General features: G+C 37.5%; 1 protein-coding gene across 12 annotated transcripts in view; it reads left to right on the top strand.

Annotated features, from left to right (window-relative positions):
* Nucleotides 1–21,120, top strand: part of LOC129575323 (MOB kinase activator-like 2) — a 108,101-nt gene that overhangs the window by 23,255 nt on the left and 63,726 nt on the right. The window contains exon 1 of one of the 12 annotated variants that reach the window (XM_055458706.1): nt 12,557–12,643. The exons of 8 other annotated variants lie outside the window; for them this stretch is intronic. The gene's annotated coding sequence lies outside the window, so the exon portion shown is untranslated. Of the gene's footprint in view, nt 1–12,556; nt 12,851–21,120 lie in introns of those variants that run through there. 3 more of the 12 variants (XM_055458707.1, XM_055458708.1, XM_055458709.1) reach the window with 3 other exon arrangements.

The raw sequence follows: 21,120 nt of genomic DNA, 5'->3' as shown, positions 1-21,120 counted from the left end.
TCTGTACAGATCTAGCTACATAAAATTTCTGGCAGCACTTCCCGTTATGCTAGCCGCTTCAAAAATTTTACACGGTCTTTTTACATCAATTCTCACAATTCAAGCATGTGTCTCTATCGAAATTCGAATATAGTGTACACTTTGGCCCACCCTATGGTACATGTACCATTTTTGGTTTGTATGAGAAGAGTTACACGTACACAAATTGTATACAGACGTAAAAAAAGTGTAATCAAATGTCCTTATCCTATCTATCTTGATTTTTTTTCAAATAAGCCGTCGTGTTGCGAAGTAAAGTACCCATATATGTCATATGAAAGAAGAAACAACGGTAAAAATTGTGATATCTCTGTGATATCAAGCCTTAACAAAATGAATTAGATCAAGCAAAATGTGAACCGTTATGAGTAGATTACGGCATAGAATGCAACGATGCTCGCATGTCTCTCCACATACACACCGCCACTGTCGCCCGACAGACAGCTATATTGACAAAGGTGAATCATTAAAAAAACATCATATGAATGATGCGCCATCAATTTCCCAGGGAAAAGAGTCGAAAATGCACAGAGAGACTACGCTTACGTTCATTGTTTCTCTCTTCTTTTCTCTTATGCGACCGTCTCATGGGAAATTAGCTGTAGAAGTGTTTTTAAATTTTTCAAACAAGAAATTCGAAACGGTGTCTCTCTCTCTCTCTATATATATATATATCTCTCTAGGCAAACGATATAAATTTTTCTCTCGCAAAAAATACAATTTAATGCATTTCTGATATGTGTGAGCCTTTTGCGACTGTGTGTTCTCATTACCGATTACAATTAAATGCGTTCTACCCGCTTCAATTTAATTTATTCATAAATCCATACCCTGCCGAAAATAAAACTATACACCGTTTGAACTATCTCAATAATTTGCCAATGATTCGAAAATGCCAACAATTTATACTGAACAATGAGTTATTTTAAGCATGAATTGAATCAAAATTGCATTCAGCCATATTATTTGATACTCAAATTCCGGCCGGGAAAATTGGCCCGAGAGAAGCAGGAAGTGGCAAAGCAGAGAAGTTGACACAGAGATAGGGAGACAGAAGAAGAGAGTGAAAAAGAGAAAATTCCACCATGAACAATATAACTTATACCCTTTACATGGATTTAATTTTCAAAGCAGTCCCAACAATTTGGCTGCCAATAGCAAATCCGATTGTGCACATGCCCATACATGACAGTATTATTCAGTTCAGCGGAAGGAAGCATATGTTTTACATTTATTCGCTTTTAAGCTGGAATGAAAATTCGGTATAAATTTACCATATACACATTAAAATCTCATTTTGAGATAGGGCCACAATTTAAGCCTAGCATTAATTTTCATGATTACATACATTCCATTAATTTTGAGCATGATGACTCTAAGCTTAGGTCAAAAATCAGCCAGTAAAGAAGAAAAAACCTCACTATGAATCATGTTAATTACTAATTCAAACAAGTGACATGACTAATATTAGCACGATAATAATTGAAGTGATGATAATGCAAAGTGATTGTCAAATCGATAATGGATCAGAATTGGGCTTTTTTTGGTTGGCGGCCAAAGGTGGTATGGTTGCTTCAAGTGCATAGCAGAGCTTAAAATAAGGGCTTTCTTTGATTCACATTTTCTGAAATCGAAAGGGGGGGTGGAATTCAAAATCCACAGTAGCATAAAAATCAAGAAAGAAAGTTAACGATTTAATGAAATCCTTGATATGTGTGCAATTCCGTTTATTTATTGTTGTTCCAAACAGTTCCGAATTTGGGTTGAAAATTGGGTAATTATTATCGAATATATTTTGTATTAATGAGATCATATCAAGTAAATGAGCGGCAAAATTCAAATAAACCGGTTGAAACTGCAATATCCATCACATCAAATATATTTGACGTTCGAATGTCGCGAATTTTTTAAAAATGAGACATCAAATTAATATTTTATCAGTGAATTCTTAATTCACCGTTTGGCATATTTTGATTCACATTTTTAAATTTTGATTCATCATTTTGGACTTGATTCACTCCTAGGGGGAAAGAACTAATTTTTATTGATTTTAATTTCAAATATTCACTCTTATTGATCTTCATTGACTATATTTACATATATTGGCGTTCATTTGCAGAATATTCAAAATATTTACTCCTATTGACAATATATTCGAATTGCAAAATGATATGAAAATTCATGTCAATAATGAAATGAAAGTCAATATAATATGCATTTCTAAAAAAATTGTAAATGAGTGCAAATATTCACTTATATGCGGAAATAAGGTCAATATGTGTCAATAATGGTAAATAACATCTACATTTGACAATACCGACCAAATACGAATGAATAAAATATTGGTAAAGGGTGTCCCAATAGGGACGCAAAAAGTTTTTCAATAGGGATTTCATGATGGATGCCCCGATCTGTCAAACTGGAATGTCAGTTTGAAGCGTCCATCTATACCATTTATAACCATGTCAAGATTAAGTAAAGATCAACGCGTTCAAGTCGTTAAATCCCATTACGAAAATGGGTCTATTTTGCAAAATACGTTTCGTGCAATTCGTGAATTTTTCGGCCGAAATAATCGACCAAATGTGTCCACCATCAGTCGCCTGGTGCAGAAATTTGAGCGTACTGGCTCTGTGTTAGACGATCAACCATCAACCCGTATGCGAACGGCCCGCTCGCACGAAAATATTGCTGCTGTGAGTGAAAGTGTGGAGGACGAGCCAAGAACCTCGGTTCGTCGACGTTCTCAACAAGTTGGCCTCTCTAGGATGACCACATGGCGTATTCTCTCCAAAGACTTGGGTCTACACGCTTATAAGATTGTCCTCACTCAAGAACTTGAACCGATGGACCACGGAAAACGAAGAGATTTCGTCGAATGGGTCAAAGGAAAAGAGGCCGCGGATGCCGATTTTTTGAAGAAAGTGATCTTTTCGGATGAGGTTCATTTTCACTTGAATGGGTATGTGAATCGCCAAAATTGTCGATTCTGGGGAAGCGAAAATCCAAGAGAAACTGAAGAAGTGTCAGCTCATCCAGCTCGTTGCACTGTTTGGTGCGGTTAATGGGCCGGCGGCATCATCGGGCCGTATTTCTTCGAAAATGATGATGGTCGAGCCGTTTCCATCAATGGCGAGCGATATCGTGAGATGTTGCAGTATTTTTTTTGGTCGGAAATTGAAGGCATGGACTTATCCGACATGTGGTTTCAACAAGACGGCGCCAGACCACACACAACACCTGAAAAATTAGCGGTAATCGAAGAACGTTTTCCAAATCGCATCATTTCTCAAAAGGCCGGAGTGAAATGGCCGCCTCGTTCGTGCGATTTAACGCCATTGGACTATTTTCTTTGGGGCTACGTCAAGGATAAAGTCTATGCCAACAAACCAAGCACCATTGCCGAGCTGAAAATTGAAATCAGACGTGTCATAGCCACCGTAAATGTGCCATTACTCGAATCTGTAATTGAAAATTTGGGCAAGCGGCTGAAGGTCTGTGAAAAGAGCCGTGGTGGACATTTGCACGATATTCTTTTTCATACATAAATGGTAAAGACCAAACTACAACATACAATAAAGATTTGGAAAATTGGAAACTATTTTCATTGTTTTTTTTTATAAATACTTTTTTGCGTTGCTATTGGGACACCCTTTATTACCAAGTATATTGTAAAATGCAGATGTTATTGACAGATATTGTCAGGTATTGACGATATTGACCGATATTGACATTGTTTCCGATTGCAAGTGAATATTTGCGCATATTTACAGTATTTACATTCTTATTTACTCAGTTATTTCCCCCTAGATTCACTCTTATTTTAAGCCCTGGTGCATAGATTATATTAAGGCGCATTAATTCAATCTAAATCTCAGTATTGTGCTGATTGCATAACAATTCACGAAGAAAGTGTCAATGAGTCAGTCGCTCATGCGTTCCATGAATCAACAACAATCTACGTTTGTTGTGGCTGTGGTGGCGGTTGTTATTATCCAGTCGCGTACCAATTTCTTTGTTGCATCATTTCAGTTATCCGACACACAATATACGTACTGAATAAATTTTTTAGTCTCTCCGCGGTGATATGACGAGATGAAGAGAGAGAGAGAGAGAGAGAGAAACATTCACACAGAATTATAACTAGATTTTCTTTTGTAATTCCATTTTAAGATCGCAGTAATAATACATATTTTTCAGGCATTGTTGCAATCCAAGCCCATTGTGTATCTGTTTGTTGTGCCTATGCATGGCTTTTGTCTTGTACCGTGTATTAAAAAAAGCCTGTACGTACTATTATGTGTGTATGTTTTTATTGTGATGATAATTCTGCACGTAAATCCAGAAATGGTTGCGATATGCTTTTTTCTAATGACACAGTGGCATCAAAATCGCTCACACCATATTCCACGTTTACACGGTTGATTTTTTTTTGCTGTTGCTGCTGCTCGACATAATCCAAACTACAGATCGAAAATAGGAACAAATGGATGTAATATCACCAATAAGCTTATGTTATTACTATAAACATAACAGTTTTTTACGGCTAAAATCCATAACGTGTGGCTTTCTAAGGATTTTTCCAGCTTTTTACCTGTGCTTTGATGCATTTTCAGTTGATGTGAAAATAGTTTTTCCGGGATGCAATCGCTTTTGATGTGGCCTTCGTGCAAAATTGAATACTTTTGGTTGGAACTTTTTTTTTATGTTGAAATTTTCAATATAAAAAAAAACGGCGAAATATTGAGATGAGCACATGTGGGACAAAGTAGGGAAAAAATCGTAAGTTTAAAACAAAAATTGAACCGATCATTTTTCCTGTCGGCTCTGCGTTAGCGAACGTTTTTTTATTGCTGAGCACTAATGTTGTAAAAAAATTAACGTTTGCAACAGTTAGCAAATAAGTTTGTGAAATCAAATTAACATGGAAAATATTCGAAATGCCATTTATAGGGCTGGACATGAGGTACATGAGAGAATTTTCATTCATTTTGATCTGAGTTATTCGTTTGGTAATTTTTGAAGAAAAAAAGAAGACTTTATTCCTGCTCTCAGAAATGGCGTTTGAGCGTCGGAGTTTGGACTCCAAGAATTTAATAATAGCCACTGAGATTGGAATATCATTTAACCAAATATAAAAATTGTTTTCTTATTTAAAACCGCGCATGAAATTGGACTTGCATTTCAGCTTGTTACAAAGGCCCAAAGTTGATCGTTGTTCTCCCCATTGCAATTTGGTTTCTACCGAAAACGAAAGAGAAAAAAATGTATATTGTTTATTTCATCATTCATTTTTCTCACACGTATTTAAAAAAAAAGCCGCCATAGACACAGCCACACAGTATGTACTTGATTGCATTCTTTCATTCATAACGCCAATGAAAAGGCATGCGAGCCGAAAAGATGTGAACAAAACAGAAAAAAAGACTCTGAATTGAAAAAGAAAACTAAAAGCATACCACGCGAGAGAAACAATAGCGAATAAGGTAAATTACGGCGAATAATTTGCGAGCATGGAGTCAGCTTCAGATGACTCATGGCTGTCGTACGTTTCTGAGCTATTTAATAAGTAACAACAACCAAAGTACACCGCATGAGCGTGTGCTCGCTCACACACATATACTGAAATCACATTGCGCTGAAAGCGATCGTTTTTAATCTCAGACTGATTACGAAAAATGGATTTAAAGAGAAAAAAACTCAAAACCGAAAACAACAACAAAAAAAACAACGTGGATTCAACTGAACTATTCAAATCCTACCAAAAATATAAATGAACTTCGCTTCAATTTTATTGTACACCGAGAAAAAAAAATTGAATGAAACATTGAAAATGAGCGCGATTAACCCTCAACTGCATGAATTTTTCCTAGGACTGGGAGTACTGGTATTTGGTTGATTTTTGGCCATAGATAACGAAAAAAATATTCATAATCCTAGATTTCCCATGGTTTAGTCAGGAAATGCGATAGAAATAAGTCAGAGAACAATGAAATCCATTGTTTAAAAGTGTCAAAAATATGTCTAATTTGGAAACCGAATAATTTATTTTGTCAAATTTTCGTTTTCGTGCACATTTTTGTTTATAACTCACCAATCGTACGACATAGACAAATGACGCCAAAGACAAAAATAAAGAAAAAACATTGACAAATAAAAATTCCCCTTGAAGCAATGTCATCCGCCGTACGATTCACATTATACAGGTGTTTAAATGATGCCCGCCAAAAGGCGGGCTTATGCAGTTGAGGGTTAACAGAAAGGGAAACCTTTAGATTGCACTATTTTCGTATTCATTATCATAACAATCTGTTATGATGATATTTTTGATTTGCAGCCACACACATGGGCAACCAGAATCGAAACATCGAAATGCCAATTCTACATATATCGAGATTCTATGGAATGCAAAATGTCAAACGACATTTGAAGTGTATTTTAATGGATGGCACCATTTTCCAATAAGATTCTGCGGTAAATTCCAATAAGTAAATTGTTTGGATGTCCCCTTCTCTGGTCTACCTAGAACATGAAATACATAGCTCAACACAATTACGCATGCAATGACGATTAAATCGTTCTGGGAATACATTTTAATCGGTTGTTTGTCAATAACACTTCGAAATTGGTGTTTGAACTAATTTCATCTTGTCACCGGACATTCTTCTCATTGCTATAGAAACGGCGGCTGAATCAATTCAATAAAATGCGTCAGTTAAGCCCTTCATATAGAAATAAATTGGTTTTTGCATGATTTGCTTTGCCTTTTAAACTTACTGCTGACCATGACTCAAAGTAGTTTTGAGTCAGCAGAACGAAAAGTTTCCCTGAATATTCATGTGTTTCATATTTCGATGGAGAAATTAGTAATCTATCTCGACATACTTTTCTGGCAAATTCCCAGAAAATATTCTTACAATGCGACCGAGAGAAGAAAGGTGCAGAAGAAGAATGGATAGAGGTGACATTTGTTAGAAAAGAGTCGCATTTGTTTGTGACTTTATTGCTTAGTTTCAATTGTTCGTCCAGAGAATATAGAAAAAGCCATATTGAAACTTTGCTGGGCTTGCAAAGAAATAGAAAGCGTTTTATCAGCATAAATTGTTGTTATTTCTGATGTTGCTTGTTTGACTTGAACGATGTTACCAAACTTTTTGTTTTTGTTGTTGTTGTTGTTGCTGTTCCGATCGGAACATAGACATATGAAAGAAAACGAGTACAGCACTCAACCCGAGTAAACAGATATTGGGTGGATTGAACAGACAAAAAAAAACGGTTCCATTTGGTTTCAACACGTTTTTTGGGCTGATCATCGTCATCGTCGTCGGTCGATGCGACCATGTTTGCGCGAAACTATCATGAAAAGCTGACAGCATTAAGCGTCACGTTTTGAATTGCCGCATTCACACAATGTCGCCGACCGTCTACTTTTTATTTTCACATAACACAATTTCCCACACAATATCGATGAAAAGGAAATTCGAAAATGCCGAGTATTTCTCTTTCTCTCTCTCTCTCTCTCTCTCTCTCTCTCTCTCTCTCTCTCGAATAAGTGAACCAATTTGGTGTACGTGTAATTTGGAACCAAAACGAACCGATTTTCAAGCCGTGCCAGTGAAAATAGATGTTGAATCGATTGAAAGTTCGTTGTAAATTCATAGGCATTTCTTATGTGAATGAGATTGAGAGAAGACTTCGTTTATTTGCTTCGTATTTGCAAAGAAGGCATGAGTTTTTCGGACCAATTCGGTTTGTAAAATTGAAATTAATAATGTTCATCAGAAAAAGTATATTAATTCGAACAAAAAGACATTAGAGATGCTGTCCTGGTAAAATAATCTCTCTTTCCAGTTCATTTGAAACGTGATGAACTTCGCCCATTTCTCGCACATACCAAAATCAGTGAAACTTACTCTATTCGCGAACTCAGCCATTGATTTGCGATGCGGTGACATTTCGCTTTAGCATTGCGCTTGTATTCTCTTTACTCCCTACTTCCCCATCTCTTCTCACTCTATCTGCCTGATATTCTCTGACCTTTTGGGTAAAATACTAAAAAAAAAACACCCGACGACAAAGCCAGCCGCCAGTCATAAAGTATGTCTATTTTGCATGTGCAAAATGCAGACGTTTAATGGTTTTAAGGTGGAAAATTCGTTCGATATTGTCACGCTGAGGTACGCTTTAATGTAGTTACTGTCGCCGTTGTTTTGTGCTGCAGATGATGGGGCCGACTAACCGAACAATGCAGATGAAAATCGCGCTGAAAGAAAGTCATTAGAGATGAGATCAAACAACCGAAACGTAGTTTATTGCTTTGTTCCATTGCAAGTCATTAACAAGTCAGCGCACAGTACATTGTTTTCGGTTAAACGATGGGAATATTGTACAAAGAGCGATACCGTCAAAATGTCAAGATATACATACATGAACATCTCGTCGTTGTTTGCAGAGCTTGAAGATAGAAATTTTGTTCTTTCGATTCGACTTGATGCGACATCAAGAGCACGTCAGCTCTCTAGAGAGTGAGAGAGAGGGAGAATATGCAATTTTGTGTAAAACAATCGAACAAAAGTCCATCAATTAGCTTGAATTTGAAATTGTTCCTTCCTTCCTTTTCCTCCATTTCGTGTGAACTCGCCACACATTCCAACGGCTTGATATTTATAATTAATATCTTTCGGGCGAGTGTTTGTAAATTAAGGCGCTTCATTTCAAATCGATTTCGATCGCACGAAAATAAACGTCACGAGAGAGCGAGCGAGAGAAACGAGTGCGGTGCGATGCGATGCGATATGCAGAAAAGTGAAATTGCGCGCGCGATTTTCTCTGGGTGGTTGGTGGATCGTGTGCCAATTACAATTGTATGCACGAAATCGATGTAATCGCTAGTTGCTGTGTTCGCTTTATTTGCGCCAATTCGTTTGATTTGTTTTTTTTCTCAAATTGGAGAGGTGAAGCAAACAATAAATTCGATGAATCCGTATATATTTTCAAATCATTCAAAACAAATTGGAATGATCTGTGGCATGCTATTGTCATAATCATTTGTGTGTTGTTGTTGTTGCTGTTTTTTTCTGTATTTCATGCAATTTCGTATGCAAAACAATGATGTAAACATGTGCGCGCGCGAGTGCTTGCGTTACAAATAAACAGATTAACTGCTCTCTTAGCTGGAATATTATGGTTGAATCGATGCAAACTAATCATTCATGTTAGATCGACGTGATTTTTTTATGATATATTTTTTTGTTTTTATTGTTTCTACTCCCGTTGATCACGTTGAATTGCGGCTACAAAACGACCATCGTCATGATTTTCATACCAAGCGCTTAGTCTCTCTGTCTCTCACTCTATCTTGTTCACTCTTTGCGTGGGGACACATTTCAATGGAACCACACAGTTTATTGTAATGTACCATTTCTTTTTTATTTTTAATTCTTCTTTCACCATCTATTACTCTTTTTTTCACGGAGTCCGATGCAACTCTCGCGCGACCGAGAAAGAGATCGATCATTTGCGGTTCATAACTGAAGCGATGTTTGTCAGTGAGTCAAGATAAGTTCGAAACATGAGCGGGTTTGGGGCTAGCAAAAAATGCTATAAAACCGAAACGTGAATAAATTTCCAAGTGTGCGAGCTTCTATTGCGCTGCGCAGCAACAATGTTATGTTCCGAGCGAATTTACGATTATTAGAGGGTCATTCTCGGTATCAACATCATCATAATTATCCGTCATCACTGTGAGTTACTTTTGTGTCTGCACGTCGATCACATAACCGAACCGTGTACTCTTGCTCTATGTGCACACATCGGCGTTTAGATATTGTACGTAATTTATTGTTCCAGAGAATTTTTTTGTTTTTCTTTCGTTTTGCCATCGTCTTCTCACCATTTCAGTCGTCGATCGGCTTCTCTTTCCCGCCTTCAATTGGACATGCATCATTCCAAACACGCCGACAGGCACACACACACACACACACTCATTCACTCGAACATTGAACGACTTCGGACTTGGCTGAATTCCATACCAAAAACACATCATACACACACCATATACGGAATTTAATGAAATACAATCTAGAAGGAAAAATGTATATATCCAAATCGGTCGGCTACAAACAATAGTCGAAGAGAGAAACGAGGAAAAAACAAAGTAACAATTGTAACTGTATAGAGTAAAATACGCATAGAACGCAGCCGGTCGTCGCCGTCGTCGTCGTCGTTGACTATGTACCTATGAGAGGCAAGATATGATGTTGCAACACACATACACGAACACCGTAGTGAGATCCAGTGTGCACCTTTCGTTGCCATTCATGCGTTCATAAAACGCATGATCATTCTTGTCATCAGTCTGTCTAATCCTTGTCTCTCGGTTTGTATGCTGAAGGGCTCGTTACTTGGAAGAAAGACGCCAAACTAGAAGACATATCTATATTTCACTCTCTGTATGTAGAGGCAATAAAACTTTTCTCTAAAAAAGACGTTCGAAGCAGCAAAATGTCTTGTTCGCTTGCTGGAGATGATTGAAAAACGGTGTATGATAAAGCGCAAACAAGTCAATATGTACTGAGCAAGTAAATGAAATTATTTTCATTCTCTCGTATATTCTCCATAAAAAAGATATTCTAGTGTGTTGTACAGCATAATGGGGTTGTATGAGTCGGCATCAGCTCATTTCAATCTCCATCAGCCTGAAACTCATCGGAGCCGCTTCTTTTGATCATCGTCAATGTTACACGGTTCACGGTATGCTGGCTGGACCATAGAAATCAAACAAACGAAAAACAAATGAAAGAGAGAAAATAATGAGGTCTATTTTTAGGGTTGCATACTAAAACCGTGCCGCGACCGCGCGTCTTTGAACATAATTTTGTTATAAAATTCCATCTAATGAATTTACTTAACAACCGACTATTTAAAAGCCACATACACCGTACATTTGCTGAAAAGAAGAGTGCAAGCTCAGTGTGTTTGTGTATCCATTGACCATGTTATTTCTGTCTTCACACCACTTACTGAATGATATTACCTGCCCCCCCCCCAAAAAAAAAAAATACTAAGCCAAATCGCCGCTCAAATCCGAATGAAAATAATGAACTTTAGTTTCTGTTCGGGTTTGACGGTGTATTTTTTGCGCCTAGTTCAGCGCATTTCCATTCAAAATGTGCCAGAAATCGAGCAACGGAATCCATTTGAAAAATTCTCAAACACACATATTCAGCGAAACGACGTACAACATATGTCACACGCATACCAATGCAGCACGCGCGAACGAGCGCTATTTTGGTTGTGTCATGTGTTACCATTACCTGTCAGTGTGTTACACAAATACACAAGCTAGCAACACACCAGCCTCTCTTGACACCACACTCACACACATGCAACTCACATAGCAGCACACCGAAGAGAGTAACGACATAGACCTATTCAAATAAAGAATTGTTTATTGGTGACTAGAACCACCGCTCGATAATACACATACGTCATACACAGGTGTGTATGTGCTCGTATCCGTTTGACTTTGCTCAATGCTATTTTTGCATGTGTTTGACCGTTTCGGCAAAGCGGGCACACTTCGTTTCAAATTATAATGTCAAGACATCGTATGACTTTTATGAGTTAGTCGTTTTTTCTGCGCTTTTTGCGCTCGACTATTTTGTTTCCCTTTTGACAGTTTGGTGCAACCACATGGATCAAGTTGTGATCGAATGAAAAACCTTAATAAATCATATTGTCTATATTCACGGTCTTTTTTTTCTCCGGCAAAAAATGTTCATCTTGAAACCAATCTTTGACCAAAACGTCATCGGGGACCATTCGATCGAACAAGACAACCAGTTTGAAAGTTCTTCTCTAGCCGTAACGTCTTTTTATTCAGCTGCTGCTTCTTCTTCTTATTCCTTGGCCCGTACGCACGTGTGACTGTGTGGTTGTTGTGCCAGCGAACGTCAAATATAGATTGAATTTGGTGCGATGTGTGCAAATAACACTGAATGATGTATTCCAAAGAAGCAAAACACATACACACGCACACACAAGTCTCATTCACTCTGTCTCTCCACATACAGACACTACACACAGTCAATACACATCAATATATCAACAACACCATGACGTATATACGAAGAACGTGTATAGCGCGCAACAAGCACACACATATCAAAGTATAGACGAAATATCTTTCGTGCCATGTCACATCTAGGCTATGTGAGTTTGAGATACGAAAACCTGAAAACGATTGCACACGTGATTCATACGAATTTTTATCGAAAAATTCATACGCAAGAAATAATTTAATCACATTTTTTTTCTCTTGATAACTATGATGATAATTAAGAAGAAAAATTCCATTCTCAATAAGTTGATTCATTTTATTTTCAAATCGAAATTTTCTCCCTCCCATTCAGTATATGTTGAACTGCGCATGAAAAATCTGTTGCCTTTAAAGATTCTGTCCACATTTTCTCTGTTGAACACACTCAATACGTTTCGAATCCACCGTTTTGTTTTTAGTTTACGGTGAACATTCAAATTGTGAGCTTTGTTAGTAGCTATGCGCTGTGTATGAAAAGGAGAAAAAAATGTTCGTTTTTCAAAAGTTCGTTGTGTAATTTGTTTCTTTCTTTTTTTCTTACCAAAAAATATTTTCGGTTAAAAATTTTCCGCGAGTTATTTTTTCTTCGGCAAACATTTTTCGCAAAAATCTAGTGGATTGACTTGATTAGGATTTCAATGGAGAATTCCTTGTGTTGAAAAATGATGATTGAATAAAATTTCCGCTAAATTTGCTGCAAAAAAATGAATAGTTCGTTATCGTGTTTTGAAAAAAAGAAAAAAAAAGAATGACATTGTGTTAGTGATTTGATTCCTTTTTCTAATTGTTATCAATCAGGGGAATCTCATCTCTTTCTCTCTACCTCTCATTCGAGAGTCTTTTAAAAAAAAAGATAGCGAAAAGAGGAAAATTTAAGATGAAAAAGTGCAAAGTCGAAAGAAATGTATGGCACACGGTTCGAATGCCCGTGTGATTGTATAATTGAATGCAAATTAAGGAAGATATCCTATGATAGACAAACGAAAAAGAAGAAGGAACAACAACAATAAAGAAGAGTAACATGTGAAGGCAGTCTATTGTGCCAATTAAATTAATTTGAATGTTATATTTCGTGAAAAATTTGCCCTTTGTTCTTTCTCTCTCTCTCTCACACACACTCAATCGCCGTGTTTGTCTCAAAGACAGTGGAGGACAGTGGAAAACCAATTTACACATTGTCTTAACGTTCTAATCGAAACTTGAGAGGAATGAACAAGAAATGGGAAAAAACAGAGTAAAAAATGCACTGATGCGCGAAAAAAGAGATGATGTCTGTGTCGATTTGGATTGATGCGATCTCGGTGTGTTAAAAGTTATCGCTATGCGGAGAGAGCGCGCGCTCGCGACACTTTGAGATACCGGTTGTTTTTCGTTTGAGTGATTATGAATTTATAATTTTTTTTCTCCGCCAAAACAAGCACCGACGCCGCCGCCACCACTCGTAATTGATTTCAAATGCATAATCAAGAAAATTTGCTGCGAATATGAGTCACTGAAGTTCAAGAAAATATCAAAATTTTTTCCTTGTTTCGTTCCGATGGCTGTTAATTCATGTGATTCGGTGTGCATAAGAAAAGCACCCTTGGTTTCGTTAGAAACATGTTGAAAGCCTTCGGGCAATCGCTTGAGAAAAATCCGAATGCACGAAATTCGTTGATGAACTGTAATCAGTGTATTTGCATGTGTGTTTTATAAATGGCCTTTAGCATATCAAATTGGCCAACAAAACAACAACAACGACAACATAACAATTGAATAAAAAAAACAAGCTCGATTTGTGCAACCTACGGTAAAATTGCCATACATGTGATACGATTGATCCTTTTAGGTGATCGCAAACTTGTTGAATGTTTTTCCCGAATGTATCGCGTGCGCGGCCACGAACACACCGAAATATACATCACACACCGCCGAATTCGATGATTCAAATCGGTTAATTTGTCGCGCATCACTGTCCGATACTCGGAGACACACCAAACAACTAGGTTTAATGCAGAAAAAAGCGGAATTCGAATTCTCAAATACGTGTGTATGTGTGTGTGTCTCACTCTCGCTGTATGTGTGTGTGTATGCTTGTGTTTTTGTTTTTAAAGGTCATATTCATGAATTGAATATAATTTGAATTGAATTTTGAAAATGTCGAAATGCGGTGTGTTCACGATAGTATTGATGGCACTTCGGTTTTAGTTAAGTTTATGGATTTAATAAATCGCTTATACACACACACACACACACCGCGATCGCTCGTGCGTCTTGGTTTTTTATTTCTAGAAATAAATACCCCTCACTCAGTCATTCAATCGGCTCAAATCCATTTCAGAACCGACTGTTTTGCGTGAGCCATTTTCGAAAAGAGAGTGGCAGAAATGAAAACGGCCAACAACGTCATATATTGCCTTCTTTCTTTGAATTCGAATTTCGTTTGGTTTAAATGGGGTTTTAATCTCTTTGTGAGGCAAAACTTCGCTACCGATTTGCAAATGAATTTTAATAAGAATGCCACATTTATTTATAGTGCATGAAATGACGCCAAGATTCATGACGAAAACGGTAAAAAAAAAACAAACGTATCGAGACTTGAACATAACAACGAAAAAAAATAACAAAAACAACAAAAAGCAACAGCAACAACGGTAGAAAGAAGAAAAAAAAATTTGCGTTCAAAGCCGTGGCTGTTGTGTAAATGCGCGTTCCATTAATTTTCAATGCTCTTAGAACGTGCGCGCGAGCGCGTACGCCGCACGCCGATTAAACATGAAAAATCAAGATGAAAATAAAAACGACAAAAGAGGCGAAATACAAGCAAGAGAAGAAGAAAAAAAACAAGTAGCAATATTATAAAGAACCGTAGTGTAACCAATGGCGCACTTTTAATTTTACGCTTTTTTGAATGAAATTGTTTGTATAATTTGAAATTTGCCAATCGATTTGTTGAAATCATAAAGTTGTAAGGCTTAGGTACACAATAACGAATGGTGAAATTTGTGTTCCTCTGAAACATTTCAAGTATAAATACCATTCAGAAGAATATGTCGAAAAAAGAGCGCGACAGCAAAGAAAAAGAAGATCTGGCGCATGCAGAAGCAGCAGCAGCAGCTTATTCGATCTCTGCCAAAAATAAAAACTGCTCATGACATCACAGAGAAGCGGCAAGAAAGAGCGAGAAACTGAAGTAACATCGAAAGAGAAGATGACACATAAAACATGAAATCTTCTCTTTTTTGGCAACTAGATGGGCCTTTCTATTCAGCGTGTGTGTGTTTTTGTTTTTCATGGTTATTTCTTCATTACCACCATTTATTTTATTTTGCATTATGTGTGCAATCGAAATCGATTGCTCGGTCGGCGTATATGTGCTTGTGTTTCAAACCGAGTCAGTTTAGATGCTGGTCGATATTTTGAATGTCGAAAAGTCACTGCTTTTTTGGCAGTTAAGAATTGCCATCATGAAATGGACATGCGTCAAGTTCTCTGCCTGCTGTTGCCACTGCTGCTGTTGCTGCTGTTGTTGTTGTTGTTGTTGTTGTGGCCGTTGTTTTTGTTGTTTCGTAAAATAAGTTTCCCTTTTTTACAACACACGACAATTTACAAATTGTTACGTGTGTGTTTCTTTTTCGGTTGCATTCCCGTAGCCATTTTAATGTCGTTGCATGCATCATTCGGTTTGCCCGACTGAAATGAGAGAAAATGGACAAACGAACGCAGCAACAAGGAAAGAAAAATGAATGAAAATACGTTAAATAGAACAAGCAACTGTAATTGTTGACACAAAGCAATTTTCAGACCAGATGATTGAGACAGTGAAACAAAAACAAACCCGAAGTAATAATAAACGCATTCGCTGTCGCTAATAAATCAATTTAACATTTGAATACATTTTTACGTTGTAAAAATAGCTGTCGTATTCACCGAATCGTGACCGAATCACAAGTCGAAATCTAATAAATCTGCTCAATATTTTATCGTCAATATCAATAAATAAAAACACTTGTTTTGTGTTCAAAAAGAGTATTTCTAAACTTTCGATCACCCACTTGCGTAGAAAATAACACTTGTCCTCTTTCACTTCGAGTCGTTTAAAATGAAGAAAAAAACCGCATCACAACTGGTCGCATCTTTTTTTTTATTTCTTTTTCGTGAAATTTTCGGAAACAGAAACAATTTTGTTGGCCAAGTGGTTTAAGTTGCGATGAGAGAGTGTGTTTGTCGCGTCGTTATTTTCATTTTTTTATTTGTTCGTCACACAGTTTCTGAATCTCATTCCCGATGCGCGCATGTTTTGTTTTCTTCTTCTCTAAAGTTGCGATCGGATAATACAAACACACAAAATTATGTTCGTTGATTGCCTAAAGAAAACACGCTAACACAAAGCCATAAAAACTCGGCCGAACAAATGAACAAACAGAAAGATGAAAAAAAGCAACAGCAGCAGCGACGACGACGTCGTCGATGACGACGAAACATCTCTCGAAAAGTGTAAGTTGAACGAGCTCTAACGGACCGATATGACCAATGCGAAACACACACATCTCCCAAAAAAAACGAGCAAAAAACAAATTATATAGAACTATTAATCTGACCATTCGCTGCGTGTTTGGTTGCAGAGAGTTCGTTTTGTTGAAAATAGATGTGCGTTGCCCAATTATAATTTTACCGCAAAGCCATTTGACTGTGAGTGAAGAGAAGAGAAAAATGAAAATGATGGCAAACGAAGTGAATAAATCAACTTCTTGGAAGAAGAAATCCACACCAGCACAAAACACGATCAGTCTCTATGCAAGCGAAGAGATCGTTTACAGTTACGGCTGAATCGGGAACCCCAAAACTGATCTACCATCGATTAAGACACCAAATACCGAAACATAAAACAGCAAATCAAACAAACAAAAAATCAGCCAAATTGAAGATAGAATCAGAAAACGTTCAATATTTGTTATGTGCAAATGAGTGGAGGCAAACACACGAGAGAACCGAGAAAAAAACAAACAAACACAAACACGCCAAATAAAAAGAAACGTAACGAGAAATAATGAACGGATCGGTTGTCGTTGCAAGATCGCAAAAGAACATATGATCGTTTAATAAGTGTTTGTGTGTGCTTCAAGCCCATAAAAGAAATGACAAATCAGCTCTAAAAAAAGAAAACAACAAACAATGTGTATCCAAATGAAGCGACAAATATACGCCATCGAAATGAAAGTCACTCCCGCTGGATGATGAGAGAAGGAACAACAAAAACGATATTACAGTTTGTAACTGTGCAATCGACAAATAACCGGATCAAACAATATCGAACATTTAATGATGTTGTTTGAGAATCAACAACCGATTCTTCCAACAACAACACCAACGAAAGGAATAAAAAGTGTCTTTCACGCATTGATCTCGTTTTTTTCCGTTCGACAGTACCAATAAAACTTTAAGTGATGATCACTGTAAAAAAACAGTTTTGGAATTCACGATACATGTCGAACCTTTCAAGTAGTTAGGTTTTTTTTCTGTTCATTTGTCGAGTTTTTGAGTGATTTGAAAAGAAATGCTGGGCTCTTTCGTTCCAATTGAACTCTATGTGTATGTTTCCGTCTTCAATTGCTCGATACTAGTGAAAAAAGGCATACAACTGACAGAGAGTCTGTGATTATGCAGCTGCATTTGTTCTCAGCTCAACCGGAAGCTGGGACTGGTTTGCTCATCGATTGGCGGTGCTCCTTTTTTTCTGTACCACCAGTACCTACATCAATATCAATTCAAACGATATCCTCTTGTCATAAATTTTTTGGACGAGAAACGAAGCGATCGTAATATGTGTAATTCGAAGGGGAAACCCTTGTATTTCATATCTCGCATTTGTTTCAGTTTACAATCACTTTGTTCGAGCAGCAACAAGCAACAGCAGCCACTGCATTCATTTCAAATCGAACGAAGTGTGGAATGGTTGAAGTGGAAAAACCTGTTGCATCGTACTTGCATTATGTGTCTGGCCATTGCACAATTCTGAATGCGTCAACGGTTTGACTTTACCGAATTTTTCAGTGTGTGTGTATTTTTTTTTTCGTTTTCTGTGCATTTCGTTTCGATTCCATTGCCTCATAAAGCAGAACAATTGAGGCGTTAATCAATGGCAATTTCCTACTTTCTATTGACAGCTGCAATTCAACACGGCGGAGTCCAGAGAGTTTTAAAAAATAGCCACTCTCGACGCCGGTTCAACCAACAACAAAATGCACATATTCCATTTGCAATGTGATGGAACAGAAAAAGAAGAAGAAGAGGAGAAAAAATAAATATTGCCGTCTACTGAAGATTAGGCCCATTGCTTTTAATTATATGGTTGAAGTTTGTTTGAGCATAATTGTGTCTACCGTTCATGTCTAACATCATTACTATCGATTGTCGACTGACTGTCATGTATGTGCTCTTCACTGGGTCAATAACTGCCGATCGAATCATTTCCATTCACCGAAAAAGATGAGAGAGAGAAAAAACCATGGTCGATATCTCATACGACTTGTGCGATTGTTTTTCAGTCCAAAGACTGTAGCAGAGTCTAAGAATGTAAAAAACCGAAATTTGCTACACAGAGAATGAGAATCGACCGAAAAAAATTGTGTTGTTTTAGACAAATACACACAATATTCGATTTGGTTTCGTATAGATTTTTCAAGGTAACAAGCGGTGCATTTTTCAGTTAGCAACCAAACATCAAGCGTCACATTGTAATTGCATTCGATACGAAGTCATAATTTCGATGTGTGTTTTGCTTCGCAAACGCCGGTGTTTGTCTAGAGTTGCGTTAATAAAGCCTTCGATCGGCCGCTTCAATTTGGCATTTGATTTGCCTTGCTTCTTTTTCTCTCTCTCTCTCTCTCGCTCTCTTTCTCGCTCCCTCTTTTTCTGTGTTTTATGTAATTGAATGCATTGAACGCTACAAAATTACATAGCAAATCGTTCATGATGTAACTGTGACTTGCGCTTCGATCAAGGTACATACAAACTATAAATCGATTGTTGTCGGACAAAATGGGGCTTATTATTTACCTTGGCTATGAAAAATGTGCGCGCTATAAAACGTTACGATGGATTTTAATTAGCACCCGAAGCTTCCAAGAACTTGAGTTATACTTTGTGATATTATGATGTGTGATCAGAGAAAAATTCACCTCGTTTTTGTTTTTATTTCCCTGCGAGTGAGTTTGAAAAAAAAGGGAATATTAAAGCGGTTTGTCTGCTGCAATATCCGATGAAGAGAATTCGCAAACGATGCACAGGGCACACTGCACAAACACACATGCGACTTAGGCTGCGTTTGATTATACTCTTTTGCGGTTTTTCCATTTAGCCGTAACAACATTGCAATAGCAACCGAAGAACATCGACGACGACGTCGAATAAAAACGAACAAGACAAGAAGTGAGAGACAAGCGTCTGCACAATGGTGGTCTCATCTTTGTTGGCTTAGCCAAAGTTAGCTTAGTCAATAAGCCACACCAAGCAAATAATCTTTGTACGCAACGTTTTTCTTTGAACGCTGTTGTGCTTGTTTTGTTGAAAGACAAACGTCTGCCGTTGGGGCATTGAGGAGCAATAATCGAAACACACACACACACACACAACGAGAGCAAGAGAACAAGGGAGCGAGAGAAAGAGAGAGAGAGAGAGAGAGAGAGAGAGGGACACAAAGAATGGCGAGTGCACGCAAGTTAGCGAATGTAAAAGAATCACCATCATCAGTATTATGAACAAAATAAAGTTTTCGAAGAACACACAGTCAGGCTGAAGAAGAAGAAGAATGAAAAGAAAAAAAAATTGCCCATGTTCATTTGAATTTGCGTGTGTACGTTGTTGGCCATATGAAACACACACGGGTGCTCGGTGCTTTTATTAAAAATTGTTTATTCTTATTTCCTGCACGATTCATTGCAATTTGGTGCGAGAGCACAAGCAAATGAGCGAACCAAACGAACTGCTGACAAAAGCACAAACACACACACACACCGAGAGAGAGAGAGTGAGAGACAGCGAGAGCAAAAGAGATCTAGTGAGTGGCGGCAAAATAACAACCAAAACGAAAAGTTCATAGCCCGCAGTCAGCACGGTTAAATAGTCACCAATAATCGACGGCGAGAGAGATATTTGTTGTGTGCTGTGCTGTTGTTTCTTTGACTGGCCGCGACCACCGATTTTTCACTCTCTTTGTGTTCCTCGCTCTGGCAGTCTGTATGTGATGTTGCATCGCATCAAATTGTAATGAACCGGTTTTAATCATTTCGCTCGTTCAGTTGCGTATTGTGTGATACACAACACAAACACACACACACACACACACGGTGCTGTGTATTTGCGTTCGCTGAACAATTGTTGCCGAAAAAAAATACACCATTCACAACAACAAAATATGCCGTCATTTTTCATGGAATGACGATGATAATGATTAACATTTTCTTTGTGTTCACAACAAATCACCCGGTGAACTCACGTAAAACATAGCCGGTTCTTTGTGGCGTGCGTTTGAGAAGTTTTGCTGTGTTACAGGAACGAAATTCGGAGTTGATGTTGAATCGAAACATCACTTTCCCTCTTTCTTTATCCATCTCTTGCTTTGCTCTCTCTCTCTCTCTCTCTCCCTCCCTCTTACCTTCTTGTTTATCTCTCTCTTTGTCGTTTCTTGTTTTTGGCCACAAAAATGCAGTGAGAACTTCACATTTTTCGAACACAAAAGGCAACTGTGCGTTATTTTCTTTTATCGTGCTACTATTTTATTGAACCTGGTTGTTGTTGTTGTTGTTGTTGTTGTTGCTGTTGTTGTTGCTGCTGCTGCTGCTGTTTTTTTTCGTACACTTTTGTTATGATGATGAAGTAATGATGTTTTCATCACTGATTTTCCCATTCAATGAAAATTGCATGTGCACAGATAGTATCAATGCAACTATGATACAACAACAACATTGCATAAATTGTAGAAATGAGAGTTTTTTTTTATT

This window comes from Sitodiplosis mosellana, unplaced genomic scaffold, assembly GCF_009176505.1.
Source record: "Sitodiplosis mosellana isolate CC-2019 unplaced genomic scaffold, AAFC_SMos_1.0 Smas_scaffold_6166, whole genome shotgun sequence".
Lineage (NCBI taxonomy): Eukaryota > Metazoa > Arthropoda > Insecta > Diptera > Cecidomyiidae > Sitodiplosis > Sitodiplosis mosellana.
This window is presented reverse-complemented; position numbering and strand designations above follow the sequence as displayed.